The sequence below is a fragment of the Ambystoma mexicanum genome, chromosome 6q, assembly GCF_040938575.1.
Source record: "Ambystoma mexicanum isolate Mex_15411 chromosome 6q, UKY_AmexF1_1, whole genome shotgun sequence".
In the NCBI taxonomy this organism is placed as follows: domain Eukaryota; kingdom Metazoa; phylum Chordata; class Amphibia; order Caudata; family Ambystomatidae; genus Ambystoma; species Ambystoma mexicanum.
Window position 1 is genome coordinate 1,506,149,139 of NC_090937.1, and position 20,230 is coordinate 1,506,169,368.

A 20,230-nucleotide genomic window follows, 5' to 3' on the forward strand; every position below is an offset into this window, starting at 1 on the left:
CTTTCCTTTCACTGATGGAACTCGCAAGATCTGGGATGTTCGCCTCCTCTTCTTCCAATTCCATAGATGGCACAGTTCAGCATCTTTTCCTCCCTCCAGTCGATCAATCAGTTCTCCTTGCTGGTCCTGATGGGAGGATTGGGCGGTACCCCGGGCCCCTCTGGTCTCTGCTCCCGGTCGTCCTCCTTGGTCAGTCTCCATGGTTTCATCTCTCCTAGGATGATAAAGCAAAGCGGCAATACACATTCCTAGACATTTCTTCCCCACCATTGATATGGTGGGGTGGCATATACATTTTATAGTCAAAACATTTGTGTTCTTCTTTTAACAAAAAACAAGATACAATTATAAGACATTTTTTTTTTCCAAATCATAATATTTTAGAGACTATATGTGGGATATTTTAGGGTTGGAATTGAATTACTCTGGGGCGGTCCCCTCTGGTATTGCAGAGGACTCCTCCAGTTGTTGCAGAGTGTGCCTGGGATGGCAACACTTTAGCTTATTTATATGTACCCACTTGTCTTCCCCCTCTGCCGAACTGCCTTTGGGGATGCGGATCTTGAATGCAACAGGGGAGATCTTGTCTATAATTTCAAACGGTCCCTTCCATGTAGGCAAGAATTTTCGCTGTTTGGCCTGGTTCCTTTGGAAATTTTATAAATAGACCCGATCACCCACCTGATATGCCGTTTGGGTAGTTTTCAAATCATAGTGGGTCTTCATGCTCTCGGCTGATCATTCTAGATTCCGCTGAGCATAGGCAAAAGCATGTTGAAGGTGTTTCCTTAAATTCTCCACATACTCATGAGTTGTGGAGGCATTTATCAGTGTCTGCTCTTGGGTTCTGTAGAGCAAATGCTGGGGAAGCACCATCTTGCGTCCAGTCATCAACTCAAATGGTGACATTTTAGTTGCAGATGAAGGGGTAGATCTGATGGCCATTAGGACCAGAGGTAATCGGATATCCCAACTTGGCCCAGAATCTGCCACAAACTTTTCTAATATGCTCACAATGGTTCGGTTGTATCTCTCTACTGCTCCAGAAGAAGCTGGCCTGTAAGCAATGTGTAGCTTCCTTTTAACCCCCAATATCTCCCACATCTTTTTCATTACTTCACTGGTGAAGTGGCTACCTCTGTCTGACTCAATCCTTTGAGGTAGACCAAAACGGGAAAAGATGTGGTTAATCATCAGGGCAGCTGCTGTTTCTGCCTTGCAGTTTGGAGCTGGGAGACATTCCACCCACTTGGTAAACAAGCATGTAACGGTCAACATGTACTTGTTTCCTCTAGACGAGCGGATTACAGGGCCTACAAAGTCGATTTGCAAATCTGACCATGGCAGTGTCATCCCCCTCTTTTGGAGAGGCGCACGGTGTGTGAGGGATGATGGCTGAAATTGTGCACACACAAGACACCCCTTCAAGTATTGGTCGAGGTCCTGCCCCATGTGTGCATAGTATGCAACCTCTCTTAAGATTTCCAGTGTTGTGTGAAACCCCCTATGACCGGCGGTGGCCGCATCATGGGCGTGACTTAACATCAGGCTTCGGAATGAGGTAGGGACCACCCACTGATCATGGCCAGCTTGGGATTTCCTTACCAACAAACCGTCTTGGATTTGGAACATTTTTGGACATTTCATCAACACTCTTAGGTCCTCTTTCCCAATGTAATCGGTATCCATCAGGGGAAAGTTCTCAGGGTCCTCAATGTGTTGGTAAAACTTACCAATTATTGGATCCCCCTTCTGAGCTGTAATCAAATCAGCATCAGGGGTGTCCTTACGCCATTGGGCAGTTGAAAGATCATTGTGAGCATTTGTCTGGGACCTAGTGATAGCAGTGACCTGGATTTCCCCCAACAGGGACTCTATTTCTATTAGATCCCCTTGGATCCCTTTGGGAGTTGGCGAAACATGGCTTCGCTGATGAAGCTCTTACCGTTGTTCACACACACTCGGGCGAGAACAGAGTCCTTCCCATCCTTTAACTGAACAGGGATGAACAACTGCTCTCCAATTTGCTGAATATCAGCCAGGCTCTGAGCTGATTTCACCTCTTTCTGGACTATAGGAGTGGGAGTGTCTGATTGTGGATTGGTAAAGAATGTCAGGGTGTTTCCTTCCAGTGTGGAATACCATCTTAAACTGGAAGGAAGGTTGATTTTCAGAAATAGAGAGGACCCCCCATCACCAGTCTGTTGTCCTATTGCTATTACTGTCACGTCTGGAATTTGGTTGTTCTGGAAGTGAAATTCTACTTGGTCAGATTTTTGTTCAACCATGTGCCAGGTGCCATTTAAACTAACATGGTCGACACTCTGTTTTAATTTTATTGGTCGGCTAGTTTGGGTCCAGAGGACCTTGTTTACGCAATCTATTAGGGGTGACAACCTTCTCAGGAGGTCATTCTTTAGTAAACAAGGGGTGCCCTCTGGAGTCACTACTATGACCGGGTGTTTCACCTTGTGTCGCCCAATTTTGATGTCCAAATCTGCAGTCCCCTCGACAGGAATTTCCTTCCCGTCAATGTTCTGCAGTTGTCCGGGAAGAGAGGTGAGAGGAATACGGCAATTCTCCCCCCTTCCTGCATTTAGTTCATCAAAGGCCCTTTTGGACAGAAGGGTAGCTTGGGATCCAGTGTCCACAAGTGCCAAAATTGTACCCTGCCCCTGTACTTGTACCGGGGCATAGTATCTTCCCTCCTTCTCCTCAAGGGGGCACAGATAATGCACATTTTTGGACAACTGGTGGGCTAACTTTCTGGTTTTGGACATTGCTAGCGAAGAGATTTGGGCAGAATTCTGTGGAGAGCCTTGGGAATCTGAAAGAAAAAGTTGGCAACTGGAGATCAGAGCCATTGTGGGTTCCCCTGGTTCCGGTTCTGGGCCGCCCCCCCCTTTTTGGAGGCATTCACCAGGATGGGTTTGAACCAGGGGATTTCGGTATTGTGGGTTCTGGGATGAGATGATGGGCGGCGGTAGCTCAGTCTCCATATTTCCCCAGTCTGGATTGGAATCCCTTGGGACCCATTTTTCCTTGGGAGGAGTTCCCTCATCTCTGAATGAGAAGATCCTTTCCCAGGATCTTCTGAGGATCCCTCTCCCTCAAGTTGGAAGACCTGTACCTCCTCCACAAAGTGGGTCTGTTTGGGTCCTTTGTTTCTCCTACCCCCCCTCTGCTCCTTGGGAGGCAGGCTTTCAGGGGCAGGAGATTTTGTTTCCGGTTCCTGGTTTTCCAGGGGCTGTTTACAAGTTGGGAAGGAAGCTTCCGCCAAGGCTTTACACCCCCCTTCCCCTTGTGCCTCCTCCCTGGGAACCGGTGGGTTATAGGGGTTCTGCCCCCGTCATTGTTCTGGAGCACCAGGTCCAGAGTTTGGGGCATTCTGTGGTGGCATGCTCATCTGAGGGTTCTGTTGAGCCCTCAGTATGTGACCAAGATCCCGTGCCATATTTTGGACCTGGCGCTCAAGTTATGAAACCCGCTCAGGCTGATACGGGGCTCTATTTTCTCCCCTGGGCTGATCCCGGGAAGGGTAGCTATCCCTTCTCTGGCAGTACCCCTGGTTGGGAAGATTTTGGTACCCCTCCACACTTGGCCTCCACTCTCCGGGATTAGGTTGTCTGGGCTCAGGGAATTGGGGAAAGAAGGATGGATGATTTTGGGGCTGGAAATTGGGTGGATACCTGGGGAAAAAGTTCTGCCCAGGATTTGGTGAATTTTTGCCCTCCTGGGGGAAGTTAGGAGGGAAGTTCCCTGGGTCAGGTGCTTGGCTGGATCCCCCCCTTGGGCTGGAGGAGTCCACACATATCCCAGGATGGGTCGGTTTCCCTTGTAGCGGGGACTTACATAATCAGGGGAGCGGGGACCCCATTTGTGGGACTACCTCCTCGACTCCCTGTCTGTGACTGGCCCGAGGGCCTTCTGGGCTGTGAATTATTTGGTGCAGGCAGGTTTTTAGGCCCCCCATCTCCAAATCTAAAACGGGGGCATCCTTTACCTCCGCCACCTTGGCAGCAGCAGGGGTGCTGTTGGTTTTGGGGTTTTTCTGCGCATTATTTTTATTTTCGATGAGCTTCTGCACCTCATAGATCCGGGTAGACTGTTCAATGACCCAGTCTAAAGATCTTTTCTCATGAAAATCTCTCACGAGCTGGGTCATTATGTATTTGGGTAAGGCATTGAAAAACGTGTTGATAAATTCTCTGCTATCCGTGCGCACCCTTCTGGTGGTCTGCCAAAAGCACGCTTTAATTCTTGCACAAACTCTTGTGGGGCCTGATCCTCCCCACATTGCAAATTGTAGGCTGCCTTGCGAGCCTCTTGAGGATTTCTGTGCACAGAAAAATGTTTCAAGATGGCCGCCCTGTATGTGGACCACCTTGAATGGTTTTGATCCTCCAGCCCTGCAAAGAAACTGGAGTATTCTGGTGAGAAGGTCCACTTTACATATTGAATACAGCTTTGGCTGTCCTTCATATGGAAAGTCTCCATCATTTGATCATAGAGCTCCAAGTGTTCCCAAACAGAATAATTGGCGTTCTTATGATAAGGCGTGATGACACTCCTTATTGCCTTTATTTGTTTCGATGGGTCCTTAAGCAAGGCCCTTTTTGCCTTATTGCCCTTTTTGGTTCGGGTAACCCTGGTCCATTCATCCTCCGACTCAGAAGCGCTGCTCCCAGAGGTGCCCGTCTGATCTTCCAGGTTTTCCCGGATTCTGCAAGCCTGGGAATGGCTGGCAGAATGTGGGGACCTGGTCTCCTGTGTCCTGTGACGCTCAGAGGAGTCTTCAGATCCCTCTTTGCTACCAGGATTTGCTGGGTATCCCCCCACTGACCTAACTGGGCAGAGGTTTTCAGGATGCCCTTAGTGGGCCTACTCTCCTGGGGTTCCCCACTAAATTGCACTGTGCTTGGGTGCCCATACCCGGATGCCCGCCCATCCATTCCTGGGAGGTACTGGCCTATGAGCCCCATACTTCTAGCTGGATAGTAATCTGCCATCCCCGTGGCCCTGGGCTCATGTGCGCGAGGGGACATGGTGGTGGCAGAGTCCGGGGACTGGGAGAGATGAAGGCCTCTGGTACTAGGGCTCCTGAGGTTATGCTCAGGAGTTTCTCTTTCCCAGCGAACCTCATCTCTATCCGCCCCTGCTTCCTGTTGCAATGCAAGAGCCTGCGCTTTCAGTTCCTCAGTTAAGGCCTTACTAGACTCTACCAGTCTCTCCTGCATGGCTACCTGTTGCTGGAGCCTATCATTGTGCTGACAGAGAGCCTCATTTTCTCTCTGTGCCTCCTGATTGGTCCTGGAGTACTGGGCCAGTCTCTGCTGCAGGAGGGTTACCTCCTCAGTCCCATCCCTACTGGCCTGCTCCTTTCTTGCCAGAGCCTCGTCCACCCTCCTGGTGTGATCTAGCAAGCCCTGATGCTCTTTTTGGAAGTCACCCAGCCCCTGGAGGGCCACGTGATTTTCTTCAATTTTTCTTTTTAAATGGCAGACTTCCTGGCCTAAGGTATCCCTTTCCTGACCAAGAGCCTGCATTTGTGACGCCAGGTCGTCCCTCTGCCTTTGAAAGGCACCAGCTTTCTGGCGTTCTTCATCAAACTCTGCCTGGGTATCCAGGTCTTTCAAAATCAATTTATAGCTTTCCTCTTTCTCTCTGTCTAGTTGGATTTGCAGGGTGGCTACCTGCTCTGTGCATGCCCTGTTGAAATTGATCTGTTGCTCCAGCTTTTTCTGGCTCTGCAGTAAGGAGTCCAAACTGTCGTGGTGATCCTTCTGCAAAGCCAGAATTCTGGTATCCTGGTCTGTCTTTTCCTGTTGCAGTATATCCAAGTCCTCTTTTATTTTAATGATATACTGGCTACTATCATTTTCTGACTCCTGGCTCCTCTGCAGCCTCTGCTCAGAAGAGACCAGGTCAGATTGGGCCTTTTCTTACGCCATCTGCTGCCTACTTGCCAGATCTTGGCCTTCAGCACATTTGTCCTGCATGGCTCCCATATATAGATACAAATATGTCGCTATCCTAACCATCTTGTCGTGTTCATCTTTAGCTTTAGGAGCCATATATAATTCACTCAGGGCCACATGTAATGGACCCTGATCTCTCCATGTATCTGACCCTGTTTCAGTGACCTGTTGCGCGATTGCCTGCAACCAGACCGTTTGGTCCTGATGAGTAGACTCACCTCTCACAAATAGCTTATGTAAAAAGTGCTCTCTGGCTATTTTCATATCTACCAAGGTCGTCATTCTGGAATTTGAGTTCCTTCCTGACTTACAGAAGTTTGTATTTTATTTTGCAAAATAGACCGTTTCCTTAGAGCGTTCCTTTGAGGGATGCTTTCACAGTGTAAAACAGCGTGGTGATCTAACCGGATATGTGTATCTGGTCAGTTGGCACACTGTATTAATCTGCACAAGTGGTAAATCTAACCCAGAATATCCTGGCTCCGAGCCCCCACTTTTGTAAGCGATATTCAATCAACACTACAGCTAAGTCAATTCCTAGTCTGGGATGCTGAGGAAAACCCTTATTGATGTATTTTTATATCCAGTTCAGTACTCTGGATGACAACCCTTGTATAACACCCCCCTCTTAGAATCCCCCTCACCCCACTGAGCCAAGAAGTAGGTTTGTTTTGCAAATTTAAAAGGATTATTTGGACAATTCCACAATATATATCTATCACACTTTATAAATAAATTGATAACTGATATCACACTTCAGAATATGGCCGTGATCAACAATGGATAATGTTACAGGGGTAAACTAATTTGGTTACTTAGGAGTAGTGTAGAGGATGAGGTAGCTGAAAATGCTTGATGGTTTCAAGGAAATGCAAGGTGGAATAAAATGCAGTACAGAAATAACTTGCTATGATTTTAGCAAAAGGTAATATGATCACTTTTTCTTTTGACAATTCACTCCCCCCCTATGCAATACAAGAAATGGAAGGAGAGCACACAGTCTTCAAGAATCCCAACAAATCACACTTTATAATGCAATACACAGTTCCAGTTCCCCCAGCAAGCTTAGAGAAAACAGGGATGAGTTTTAAACACAGGCAAATTACTTTAATGTGGTTTGCAAGGAAGTGAAAAGGTGCTAAAATTGCTTTTAATTCCTTCTAGAGGTTCAGGGTAGGTGATGGCTACTTTATATTAGTTCAGGCTCACTTTAACAATACTCTATGAATGATTAGCAGATTGAAAACGAATTTTAGCAAAGGGAAGCAAAAAGCTGCTGATTTCTACAGATGAAGAAATCGGGCCAAATCGCAAATCGCGGTAAATTTCGCGAGTGCGGCTCTCACGATTACGGGAAACGTATAGGGAGTAGGAAGTCGGTTCTAGTTTCGTTGGAAAGCCTAGAATCCCAGCTTTGATATGAAAGTTGAATTTTGTTCCTGCCCTAAACGATTCCAGAGATACGGACGATTAAATAAAGATAGTTTTTCTGATTTAAAGTAACCTCAAAATGACAGGTGACAGCTTGCAGCTGCAGAATTGACAGGTGACAGTTGTGCAGCTTTAAAAATAACAGATGACACGATTTCTAGGAGGCTGTTCTACTTAGGTTAAAATATTTTGGATTAGATTATTTTAACTAAGAGATTGGTTCTACACAGTTCTGCTAGGTACTCACAATATCAATTTGAAATAGGCCTCGTCACGGTCTGGTCAGGTTGGACGGGACTTCCGGCGGGTGGTTCTGAAGTCCCGGCTATCTGGGTCAGCTCTGCTCTCTGGGTCTGTCAAGCACCGGATCTGCTCACAACGGTCTGGTTTGTGGTTCTCTCGGGTTCCGGATACAGCACTGCTTTCTGGATACTGCTACAGGTTCTTGCAAAAATTCTTGGCAAAAATTCAAACAGCTCATCCGGCTGTTGACTAGTTTGGTTGGTTTTGAGGCCTGCTGAAGAGGATTCAGCTGATGGATTCAGGCCTCTCTGCTACAAATTCTGGAGATAATTTCTGCTACAGGTTCTGGAGATTGATGGATTTGAAGTCTGGATCTCTGGATGTGAAGTCGTCGGTCAGCATGCTCCGCAGCAAATGGAATTGAATGTCTCTACCTGTCCCAGCAGTCTCTTTTTATGTGTTTTGAAAATGGGTGTGTGCCTGGGCCTAGCTAAGCCTGCCCCTCTCTACTTGTCATTGGCCCAATTCTCCCCTCTCCCATGATTGGGGGAAGGAAATGGATTGTCATCATGATGAGGTCTGTTTATGGGTCAGAGGATCCTCCCCTGGTCAATTTGCCCACAAATCTATATTTGATTCAAATACATATTCCCAGATACACAAGTGGTTGACATTACATGTACACATTATATATTCCTTATGGTCCATGCTTGTCCGCCTCTGATCTTCCTAGGGGCTTGCATTCAAAAATGACAACATTTTTCGCTTTTTGACTGGTCTTCCAATATCGACATTTACCCAAAATTACACACATGTGCACAAGCAGTATGGACATTAATTGATGAAGTGTCAGATTTTTTAACATGCAGACATTTGGAGTGAGACCCTATTTTCTGCTAGCAACCCCCCAGAATACACCACAGGGTCCTAACGCCTCTTAAAACGTGCACAGAAAAATCACAAGAACAATGATATTAATTATATAATTTTGACCAGTCCGCATTATGTGTTATCTATCTTTTTAAAATTATGCTCTGGTCAAAAAGGGTTGTGGCTTCCCACATCACAGGGTGGAAGAACTGGTTTATCCACTTCCCCCAAGCTCAGCTGCTAGCAGAGGCACTGCCCCTCCCAGTTCTCCCAAGAGGAAGCCACTTTACGCCCCCCCCAATATAACATTTGCCTGAGTCCATTGTTCAGTCCTGCAGTTGCCCCTCCCCTAATCTAATCAGAGAGGTGTCAACTCCTTTTGGCAAGGGGCAGCAGGATGCAGCTAGGCCTGGGAAGAGTGGCTGAGTAGGTTTCAACTCCTGTCGAGGGTAGTTGTCAGGCAGAATCCAGTTTCATTAAGCCAGGTTTCAGCTAAATGTCACTTTTTGTTCCCAGTTTAAATCAAACTTACATTTTTTACATATACATTAAATAATTACTTCCTTCAAGTCATTTCAGAATATAGTTTTACATTGTATCCACCTCTTAGCAAGTCTTTCCTTGGCCTGGTTTTGTTTCATTTGTTCAGTTTTACACAAAAGTCTTGTGGTTTTAAAACGCCGGCTTTCTGATAGTGGTGAGTACCGGTATTGCAACCATTTTTGGGATTAAGAAAATGAATTCCCCACAGTTCTGAGTTGCTTTTTGGCAATCAGCATTGCCATTCCCAATGGTTTCAGGCTACTGTGTGTGTAGCCCAATGGTGGTTTTAGGCAGTGCCCTCCTGTGCTCCTGCCCTCCTGTGCTCACAACATAGGCAAAAATGGGTGGCAGCCTATTCTTCATGTTTTCCCTGTGCACTCTCTGGGGAGTTCTGGCCATCATGATGTTTTCCATGCCAGTACTGCACAGTTTTATGGTAGGGCTTGTATGCATGGGTAAAAACATTCCACAAGCCCCCCCTCTTGCGATGGCCATTCTTTCCTTTCACTGATGGAACTCGCAAGATCTGGGATGTTCGCCTCCTCTTCTTCCAATTCCATAGATGGCACAGTTCAGCATCTTTTCCTCCCTCCAGTCGATCAATCAGTTCTCCTTGCTGGTCCTGATGGGAGGATTGGGCGGTACCCCGGGCCCCTCTGGTCTCTGCTCCCGGTCGTCCTCCTTGGTCAGTCTCCATGGTTTCATCTCTCCTAGGATGATAAAGCAAAGCGGCAATACACATTCCTAGACATTTCTTCCCCACCATTGATATGGTGGGGTGGCATATACATTTTATAGTCAAAACATTTGTGTTCTTCTTTTAACAAAAAACAAGATACAATTATAAGACATTTTTTTTTTCCAAATCATAATATTTTAGAGACTATATGTGGGATATTTTAGGGTTGGAATTGAATTACTCTGGGGCGGTCCCCTCTGGTATTGCAGAGGACTCCTCCAGTTGTTGCAGAGTGTGCCTGGGATGGCAACACTTTAGCTTATTTATATGTACCCACTTGTCTTCCCCCTCTGCCGAACTGCCTTTGGGGATGCGGATCTTGAATGCAACAGGGGAGATCTTGTCTATAATTTCAAACGGTCCCTTCCATGTAGGCAAGAATTTTCGCTGTTTGGCCTGGTTCCTTTGGAAATTTTATAAATAGACCCGATCACCCACCTGATATGCCGTTTGGGTAGTTTTCAAATCATAGTGGGTCTTCATGCTCTCGGCTGATCTTTCTAGATTCCGCTGAGCATAGGCAAAAGCATGTTGAAGGTGTTTCCTTAAATTCTCCACATACTCATGAGTTGTGGAGGCATTTATCAGTGTCTGCTCTTGGGTTCTGTAGAGCAAATGCTGGGGAAGCACCATCTTGCGTCCAGTCATCAACTCAAATGGTGACATTTTAGTTGCAGATGAAGGGGTAGATCTGATGGCCATTAGGACCAGAGGTAATCGGATATCCCAACTTGGCCCAGAATCTGCCACAAACTTTTCTAATATGCTCACAATGGTTCGGTTGTATCTCTCTACTGCTCCAGAAGAAGCTGGCCTGTAAGCAATGTGTAGCTTCCTTTTAACCCCCAATATCTCCCACATCTTTTTCATTACTTCACTGGTGAAGTGGCTACCTCTGTCTGACTCAATCCTTTGAGGTAGACCAAAACGGGAAAAGATGTGGTTAATCATCAGGGCAGCTGCTGTTTCTGCCTTGCAGTTTGGAGCTGGGAGACATTCCACCCACTTGGTAAACAAGCATGTAACGGTCAACATGTACTTGTTTCCTCTAGACGAGCGGATTACAGGGCCTACAAAGTCGATTTGCAAATCTGACCATGGCAGTGTCATCCCCCTCTTTTGGAGAGGCGCACGGTGTGTGAGGGATGATGGCTGAAATTGTGCACACACAAGACACCCCTTCAAGTATTGGTCGAGGTCCTGCCCCATGTGTGCATAGTATGCAACCTCTCTTAAGATTTCCAGTGTTGTGTGAAACCCCCTATGACCGGCGGTGGCCGCATCATGGGCGTGACTTAACATCAGGCTTCGGAATGAGGTAGGGACCACCCACTGATCATGGCCAGCTTGGGATTTCCTTACCAACAAACCGTCTTGGATTTGGAACATTTTTGGACATTTCATCAACACTCTTAGGTCCTCTTTCCCAATGTAATCGGTATCCATCAGGGGAAAGTTCTCAGGGTCCTCAATGTGTTGGTAAAACTTACCAATTATTGGATCCCCCTTCTGAGCTGTAATCAAATCAGCATCAGGGGTGTCCTTACGCCATTGGGCAGTTGAAAGATCATTGTGAGCATTTGTCTGGGACCTAGTGATAGCAGTGACCTGGATTTCCCCCAACAGGGACTCTATTTCTATTAGATCCCCTTGGATCCCTTTGGGAGTTGGCGAAACATGGCTTCGCTGATGAAGCTCTTACCGTTGTTCACACACACTCGGGCGAGAACAGAGTCCTTCCCATCCTTTAACTGAACAGGGATGAACAACTGCTCTCCAATTTGCTGAATATCAGCCAGGCTCTGAGCTGATTTCACCTCTTTCTGGACTATAGGAGTGGGAGTGTCTGATTGTGGATTGGTAAAGAATGTCAGGGTGTTTCCTTCCAGTGTGGAATACCATCTTAAACTGGAAGGAAGGTTGATTTTCAGAAATAGAGAGGACCCCCCATCACCAGTCTGTTGTCCTATTGCTATTACTGTCACGTCTGGAATTTGGTTGTTCTGGAAGTGAAATTCTACTTGGTCAGATTTTTGTTCAACCATGTGCCAGGTGCCATTTAAACTAACATGGTCGACACTCTGTTTTAATTTTATTGGTCGGCTAGTCTGGGTCCAGAGGACCTTGTTTACGCAATCTATTAGGGGTGACAACCTTCTCAGGAGGTCATTCTTTAGTAAACAAGGGGTGCCCTCTGGAGTCACTACTATGACCGGGTGTTTCACCTTGTGTCGCCCAATTTTGATGTCCAAATCTGCAGTCCCCTCGACAGGAATTTCCTTCCCGTCAATGTTCTGCAGTTGTCCGGGAAGAGAGGTGAGAGGAATACGGCAATTCTCCCCCCTTCCTGCATTTAGTTCATCAAAGGCCCTTTTGGACAGAAGGGTAGCTTGGGATCCAGTGTCCACAAGTGCCAAAATTGTACCCTGCCCCTGTACTTGTACCGGGGCATAGTATCTTCCCTCCTTCTCCTCAAGGGGGCACAGATAATGCACATTTTTGGACAACTGGTGGGCTAACTTTCTGGTTTTGGACATTGCTAGCGAAGAGATTTGGGCAGAATTCTGTGGAGAGCCTTGGGAATCTGAAAGAAAAAGTTGGCAACTGGAGATCAGAGCCATTGTGGGTTCCCCTGGTTCCGGTTCTGGGCCGCCCCCCCCTTTTTGGAGGCATTCACCAGGATGGGTTTGAACCAGGGGATTTCGGTATTGTGGGTTCTGGGATGAGATGATGGGCGGCGGTAGCTCAGTCTCCATATTTCCCCAGTCTGGATTGGAATCCCTTGGGACCCATTTTTCCTTGGGAGGAGTTCCCTCATCTCTGAATGAGAAGATCCTTTCCCAGGATCTTCTGAGGATCCCTCTCCCTCAAGTTGGAAGACCTGTACCTCCTCCACAAAGTGGGTCTGTTTGGGTCCTTTGTTTCTCCTACCCCCCCTCTGCTCCTTGGGAGGCAGGCTTTCAGGGGCAGGAGATTTTGTTTCCGGTTCCTGGTTTTCCAGGGGCTGTTTACAAGTTGGGAAGGAAGCTTCCGCCAAGGCTTTACACCCCCCTTCCCCTTGTGCCTCCTCCCTGGGAACCGGTGGATTATAGGGGTTCTGCCCCCGTCATTGTTCTGGAGCACCAGGTCCAGAGTTTGGGGCATTCTGTGGTGGCATGCTCATCTGAGGGTTCTGTTGAGCCCTCAGTATGTGACCAAGATCCCGTGCCATATTTTGGACCTGGCGCTCAAGTTATGAAACCCGCTCAGGCTGATACGGGGCTCTATTTTCTCCCCTGGGCTGATCCCGGGAAGGGTAGCTATCCCTTCTCTGGCAGTACCCCTGGTTGGGAAGATTTTGGTACCCCTCCACACTTGGCCTCCACTCTCCGGGATTAGGTTGTCTGGGCTCAGGGAATTGGGGAAAGAAGGATGGATGATTTTGGGGCTGGAAATTGGGTGGATACCTGGGGAAAAAGTTCTGCCTAGGATTTGGTGAATTTTTGCCCTCCTGGGGGAAGTTAGGAGGGAAGTTCCCTGGGTCAGGTGCTTGGCTGGATCCCCCCCTTGGGCTGGAGGAGTCCACACATATCCCAGGATGGGTCGGTTTCCCTTGTAGCGGGGACTTACATAATCAGGGGAGCGGGGACCCCATTTGTGGGACTACCTCCTCGACTCCCTGTCTGTGACTGGCCCGAGGGCCTTCTGGGCTGTGAATTATTTGGTGCAGGCAGGTTTTTAGGCCCCCCATCTCCAAATCTAAAACGGGGGCATCCTTTACCTCCGCCACCTTGGCAGCAGCAGGGGTGCTGTTGGTTTTGGGGTTTTTCTGCGCATTATTTTTATTTTCGATGAGTTTCTGCACCGCATAGATCCAGGTAGACTGTTCAATGACCTAGTCTAAAGATCTTTTCTCATGAAAATCTCTCACGAGCTGGGTCATTATGTATTTGGGTAAGGCATTGAAAAACGTGTTGATAAATTCTCTGCTATCCGTGCGCACCCTTCTGGTGGTCTGCCAAAAGCACGCTTTAATTCTTGCACAAACTCTTGTGGGGCCTGATCCTCCCCACATTGCAAATTGTAGGCTGCCTTGCGAGCCTCTTGAGGATTTCTGTGCACAGAAAAATGTTTCAAGATGGCCGCCCTGTATGTGGACCACCTTGAATGGTTTTGATCCTCCAGCCCTGCAAAGAAACTGGAGTATTCTGGTGAGAAGGTCCACTTTACATATTGAATACAGCTTTGGCTGTCCTTCATATGGAAAGTCTCCATCATTTGATCATAGAGCTCCAAGTGTTCCCAAACAGAATAATTGGCGTTCTTATGATAAGGCGTGATGACACTCCTTATTGCCTTTATTTGTTTCGATGGGTCCTTAAGCAAGGCCCTTTTTGCCTTATTGCCCTTTTTGGTTCGGGTAACCCTGGTCCATTCATCCTCCGACTCAGAAGCGCTGCTCCCAGAGGTGCCCGTCTGATCTTCCAGGTTTTCCCGGATTCTGCAAGCCTGGGAATGGCTGGCAGAATGTGGGGACCTGGTCTCCTGTGTCCTGTGACGCTCAGAGGAGTCTTCAGATCCCTCTTTGCTACCAGGATTTGCTGGGTATCCCCCCACTGACCTAACTGGGCAGAGGTTTTCAGGATGCCCTTAGTGGGCCTACTCTCCTGGGGTTCCCCACTAAATTGCACTGTGCTTGGGTGCCCATACCCGGATGCCCGCCCATCCATTCCTGGGAGGTACTGGCCTATGAGCCCCATACTTCTAGCTGGATAGTAATCTGCCATCCCCGTGGCCCTGGGCTCATGTGCGCGAGGGGACATGGTGGTGGCAGAGTCCAGGGACTGGGAGAGATGAAGGCCTCTGGTACTAGGGCTCCTGAGGTTATGCTCAGGAGTTTCTCTTTCCCAGCGAACCTCATCTCTATCCGCCCCTGCTTCCTGTTGCAATGCAAGAGCCTGCGCTTTCAGTTCCTCAGTTAAGGCCTTACTAGACTCTACCAGTCTCTCCTGCATGGCTACCTGTTGCTGGAGCCTATCATTGTGCTGACAGAGAGCCTCATTTTCTCTCTGTGCCTCCTGATTGGTCCTGGAGTACTGGGCCAGTCTCTGCTGCAGGAGGGTTACCTCCTCAGTCCCATCCCTACTGGCCTGCTCCTTTCTTGCCAGAGCCTCGTCCACCCTCCTGGTGTGATCTAGCAAGCCCTGATGCTCTTTTTGGAAGTCACCCAGCCCCTGGAGGGCCACGTGATTTTCTTCAATTTTTCTTTTTAAATGGCAGACTTCCTGGCCTAAGGTATCCCTTTCCTGACCAAGAGCCTGCATTTGTGACGCCAGGTCGTCCCTCTGCCTTTGAAAGGCACCAGCTTTCTGGCGTTCTTCATCAAACTCTGCCTGGGTATCCAGGTCTTTCAAAATCAATTTATAGCTTTCCTCTTTCTCTCTGTCTAGTTGGATTTGCAGGGTGGCTACCTGCTCTGTGCATGCCCTGTTGAAATTGATCTGTTGCTCCAGCTTTTTCTGGCTCTGCAGTAAGGAGTCCAAACTGTCGTGGTGATCCTTCTGCAAAGCCAGAATTCTGGTATCCTGGTCTGTCTTTTCCTGTTGCAGTATATCCAAGTCCTCTTTTATTTTAATGATATACTGGCTACTATCATTTTCTGACTCCTGGCTCCTCTGCAGCCTCTGCTCAGAAGAGACCAGGTCAGATTGGGCCTTTTCTTACGCCATCTGCTGCCTACTTGCCAGATCTTGGCCTTCAGCACATTTGTCCTGCATGGCTCCCATATATAGATACAAATATGTCGCTATCCTAACCATCTTGTCGTGTTCATCTTTAGCTTTAGGAGCCATATATAATTCACTCAGGGCCACATGTAATGGACCCTGATCTCTCCATGTATCTGACCCTGTTTCAGTGACCTGTTGCGCGATTGCCTGCAACCAGACCGTTTGGTCCTGATGAGTAGACTCACCTCTCACAAATAGCTTATGTAAAAAGTGCTCTCTGGCTATTTTCATATCTACCAAGGTCGTCATTCTGGAATTTGAGTTCCTTCCTGACTTACAGAAGTTTGTATTTTATTTTGCAAAATAGACCGTTTCCTTAGAGCGTTCCTTTGAGGGATGCTTTCACAGTGTAAAACAGCGTGGTGATCTAACCGGATATGTGTATCTGGTCAGTTGGCACACTGTATTAATCTGCACAAGTGGTAAATCTAACCCAGAATATCCTGGCTCCGAGCCCCCACTTTTGTAAGCGATATTCAATCAACACTACAGCTAAGTCAATTCCTAGTCTGGGATGCTGAGGAAAACCCTTATTGATGTATTTTTATATCCAGTTCAGTACTCTGGATGACAACCCTTGTATAACACCCCCCTCTTAGAATCCCCCTCACCCCACTGAGCCAAGAAGTAGGTTTGTTTTGCAAATTTAAAAGGATTATTTGGACAATTCCACAATATATATCTATCACACTTTATAAATAAATTGATAACTGATATCACACTTCAGAATATGGCCGTGATCAACAATGGATAATGTTACAGGGGTAAACTAATTTGGTTACTTAGGAGTAGTGTAGAGGATGAGGTAGCTGAAAATGCTTGATGGTTTCAAGGAAATGCAAGGTGGAATAAAATGCAGTACAGAAATAACTTGCTATGATTTTAGCAAAAGGTAATATGATCACTTTTTCTTTTGACAATTCACTCCCCCCCTATGCAATACAAGAAATGGAAGGAGAGCACACAGTCTTCAAGAATCCCAACAAATCACACTTTATAATGCAATACACAGTTCCAGTTCCCCCAGCAAGCTTAGAGAAAACAGGGATGAGTTTTAAACACAGGCAAATTACTTTAATGTGGTTTGCAAGGAAGTGAAAAGGTGCTAAAATTGCTTTTAATTCCTTCTAGAGGTTCAGGGTAGGTGATGGCTACTTTATATTAGTTCAGGCTCACTTTAACAATACTCTATGAATGATTAGCAGATTGAAAACGAATTTTAGCAAAGGGAAGCAAAAAGCTGCTGATTTCTACAGATGAAGAAATTGGGCCAAATCGCAAATCGCGGTAAATTTCGCGAGTGCGGCTCTCACGATTACGGGAAACGTATAGGGAGTAGGAAGTCGGTTCTAGTTTCGTTGGAAAGCCTAGAATCCCAGCTTTGATATGAAAGTTGAATTTTGTTCCTAGCCTAAACGATTCCAGAGATACGGACGATTAAATAAAGATAGTTTTTCGGATTTAAAGTAAACTCAAAATGACAGGTGACAGCTTGCAGCTGCAGAATTGACAGGTGACAGTTGTGCAGCTTTAAAAATAACAGATGACACGATTTCTAGGAGGCTGTTCTACTTAGGTTAAAATATTTTGGATTAGATTATTTTAACTAAGAGATTGGTTCTACACAGTTCTGCTAGGTACTCACAATATCAATTTGAAATAGGCCTCGTCACGGTCTGGTCAGGTTGGACGGGACTTCCGGCGGGTGGTTCTGAAGTCCCGGCTATCTGGGTCAGCTCTGCTCTCTGGGTCTGTCAAGCACCAGATCTGCTCACAACGGTCTGGTTTGTGGTTCTCTCGGGTTCCGGATACAGCACTGCTTTCTGGATACTGCTACAGGTTCTTGCAAAAATTCTTGGCAAAAATTCAAACAGCTCATCCGGCTGTTGACTAGTTTGGTTGGTTTTGAGGCCTGCTGAAGAGGATTCAGCTGGTGGATTCAGGCCTCTCTGCTACAAATTCTGGAGATAATTTCTGCTACAGGTTCTGGAGATTGATGGATTTGAAGTCTGGATCTCTGGATGTGAAGTCGTCGGTCAGCATGCTCCGCAGCAAATGGAATTGAATGTCTCTACCTGTCCCAGCAGTCTCTTTTTATGTGTTTTGAAAATGGGTGTGTGCCTGGGCCTAGCTAAGCCTGCCCCTCTCTACTTGTCATTGGCCCAATTCTCCCCTCTCCCATGATTGGGGGAAGGAAATGGATTGTCATCATGATGAGGTCTGTTTATGGGTCAGAGGATCCTCCCCTGGTCAATTTGCCCACAAATCTATATTTGATTCAAATACATATTCCCAGATACACAAGTGGTTGACATTACATGTACACATTATATATTCCTTATGGTCCATGCTTGTCCGCCTCTGATCTTCCTAGGGGCTTGCATTCAAAAATGACAACATTTTTCGCTTTTTGACTGGTTTTCCAATATCGACATTTACCCAAAATTACACACATGTGCACAAGCAGTATGGACATTAATTGATGAAGTGTCAGATTTTTTAACATGCAGACATTTGGAGTGAGACCCTATTTTCTGCTAGCAACCCCCGAGAATACACCACAGGGTCCTAACGCCTCTTAAAACGTGCACAGAAAAATCACAAGAACAATGATATTAATTATATAATTTTGACCAGTCCGCATTATGTGTTATCTATCTTTTTAAAATTATGCTCTGGTCAAAAAGGGTTGTGGCTTCCCACATCACAGGGTGGAAGAACTGGTTTATCCACTTCCCCCAAGCTCAGCTGCTAGCAGAGGCACTGCCCCTCCCAGTTCTCCCAAGAGGAAGCCACTTTACGCCCCCCCAATATAACATTTGCCTGAGTCCATTGTTCAGTCCTGCAGTTGCCCCTCCCCTAATCTAATCAGAGAGGTGTCAACTCCTTTTGGCAAGGGGCAGCAGGATGCAGCTAGGCCTGGGAAGAGTGGCTGAGTAGGTTTCAACTCCTGTCGGGGGTAGTTGTCAGGCAGAATCCAGTTTCATTAAGCCAGATTTCAGCTAAATGTCACTTTTTGTTCCCAGTTTAAATCAAACTTACATTTTTTACATATACATTAAATAATTACTTCCTTCAAGTCATTTCAGAATATAGTTTTACATTGTATCCACCTCTTAGCAAGTCTTTCCTTGGCCTGGTTTTGTTTCATTTGTTCAGTTTTACACAAAAGTCTTGTGGTTTTAAAACGCCGGCTTTCTGATAGTGGTGAGTACCGGTATTGCAACCATTTTTGGGATTAAGAAAATGAATTCCCCACAGTTCTGAGTTGCTTTTTGGCAATCAGCATTGCCATTCCCAATGGTTTCAGGCTACTGTGTGTGTAGCCCAATGGTGGTTTTAGGCAGTGCCCTCCTGTGCTCACAACATAGGCAAAAATGGGTGGCAGCTTATTCTTCATGTTTTCCCTGTGCACTCTCTGGGGAGTTCTGGCCATCATGATGTTTTCCATGCCAGTACTGCACAGTTTTATGGTAGGGCTTGTATGCATGGGTAAAAACATCCCACAAGCCCCCCCTCTTGCGATGGCCATTCTTTCCTTTCACTGATGGAACTCGCAAGATCTGGGATGTTCGCCTCCTCTTCTTCCAATTCCATAGATGGCACAGTTCAGCATCTTTTCCTCCCTCCAGTCGATCAATCAGTTCTCCTTGCTGGTCCTGATGGGAGGATTGGGCGGTACCCCGGGCCCCTCTGGTCTCTGCTCCCGGTCCCCGGTCGTCCTCCTTGGTCAGTCTCCATGGTTTCATCTCTCCTAGGATGATAAAGCAAAGCGGCAATACACATTCCTAGACATTTCTTCCCCACCATTGATATGGTGGGGTGGCATATACATTTTATAGTCAAAACATTTGTGTTCTTCTTTTAACAAAAAACAAGATACAATTATAAGACATTTTTTTTTTCCAAATCATAATATTTTAGAGACTATATGTGGGATATTTTAGGGTTGGAATTGAATTACTCTGGGGCGGTCCCCTCTGGTATTGCAGAGGACTCCTCCAGTTGTTGCAGAGTGTGCCTGGGATGGCAACACTTTAGCTTATTTATATGTACCCACTTGTCTTCCCCCTCTGCCGAACTGCCTTTGGGGATGCGGATCTTGAATGCAACAGGGGAGATCTTGTCTATAATTTCAAACGGTCCCTTCCATGTAGGCAAGAATTTTCGCTGTTTGGCCTGGTTCCTTTGGAAATGTTATAAATAGACCCGATCACCCACCTGATATGCCGTTTGGGTAGTTTTCAAATCATAGTGGGTCTTCATGCTCTCGGCTGATCTTTCTAGATTCCGCTGAGCATAGGCAAAAGCATGTTGAAGGTGTTTCCTTAAATTCTCCACATACTCATGAGTTGTGGAGGCATTTATCAGTGTCTGCTCTTGGGTTCTGTAGAGCAAATGCTGGGGAAGCACCATCTTGCGTCCAGTCATCAACTCAAATGGTGACATTTTAGTTGCAGATGAAGGGGTAGATCTGATGGCCATTAGGACCAGAGGTAATCGGATATCCCAACTTGGCCCAGAATCTGCCACAAACTTTTCTAATATGCTCACAATGGTTCGGTTGTATCTCTCTACTGCTCCAGAAGAAGCTGGCCTGTAAGCAATGTGTAGCTTCCTTTTAACCCCCAATATCTCCCACATCTTTTTCATTACTT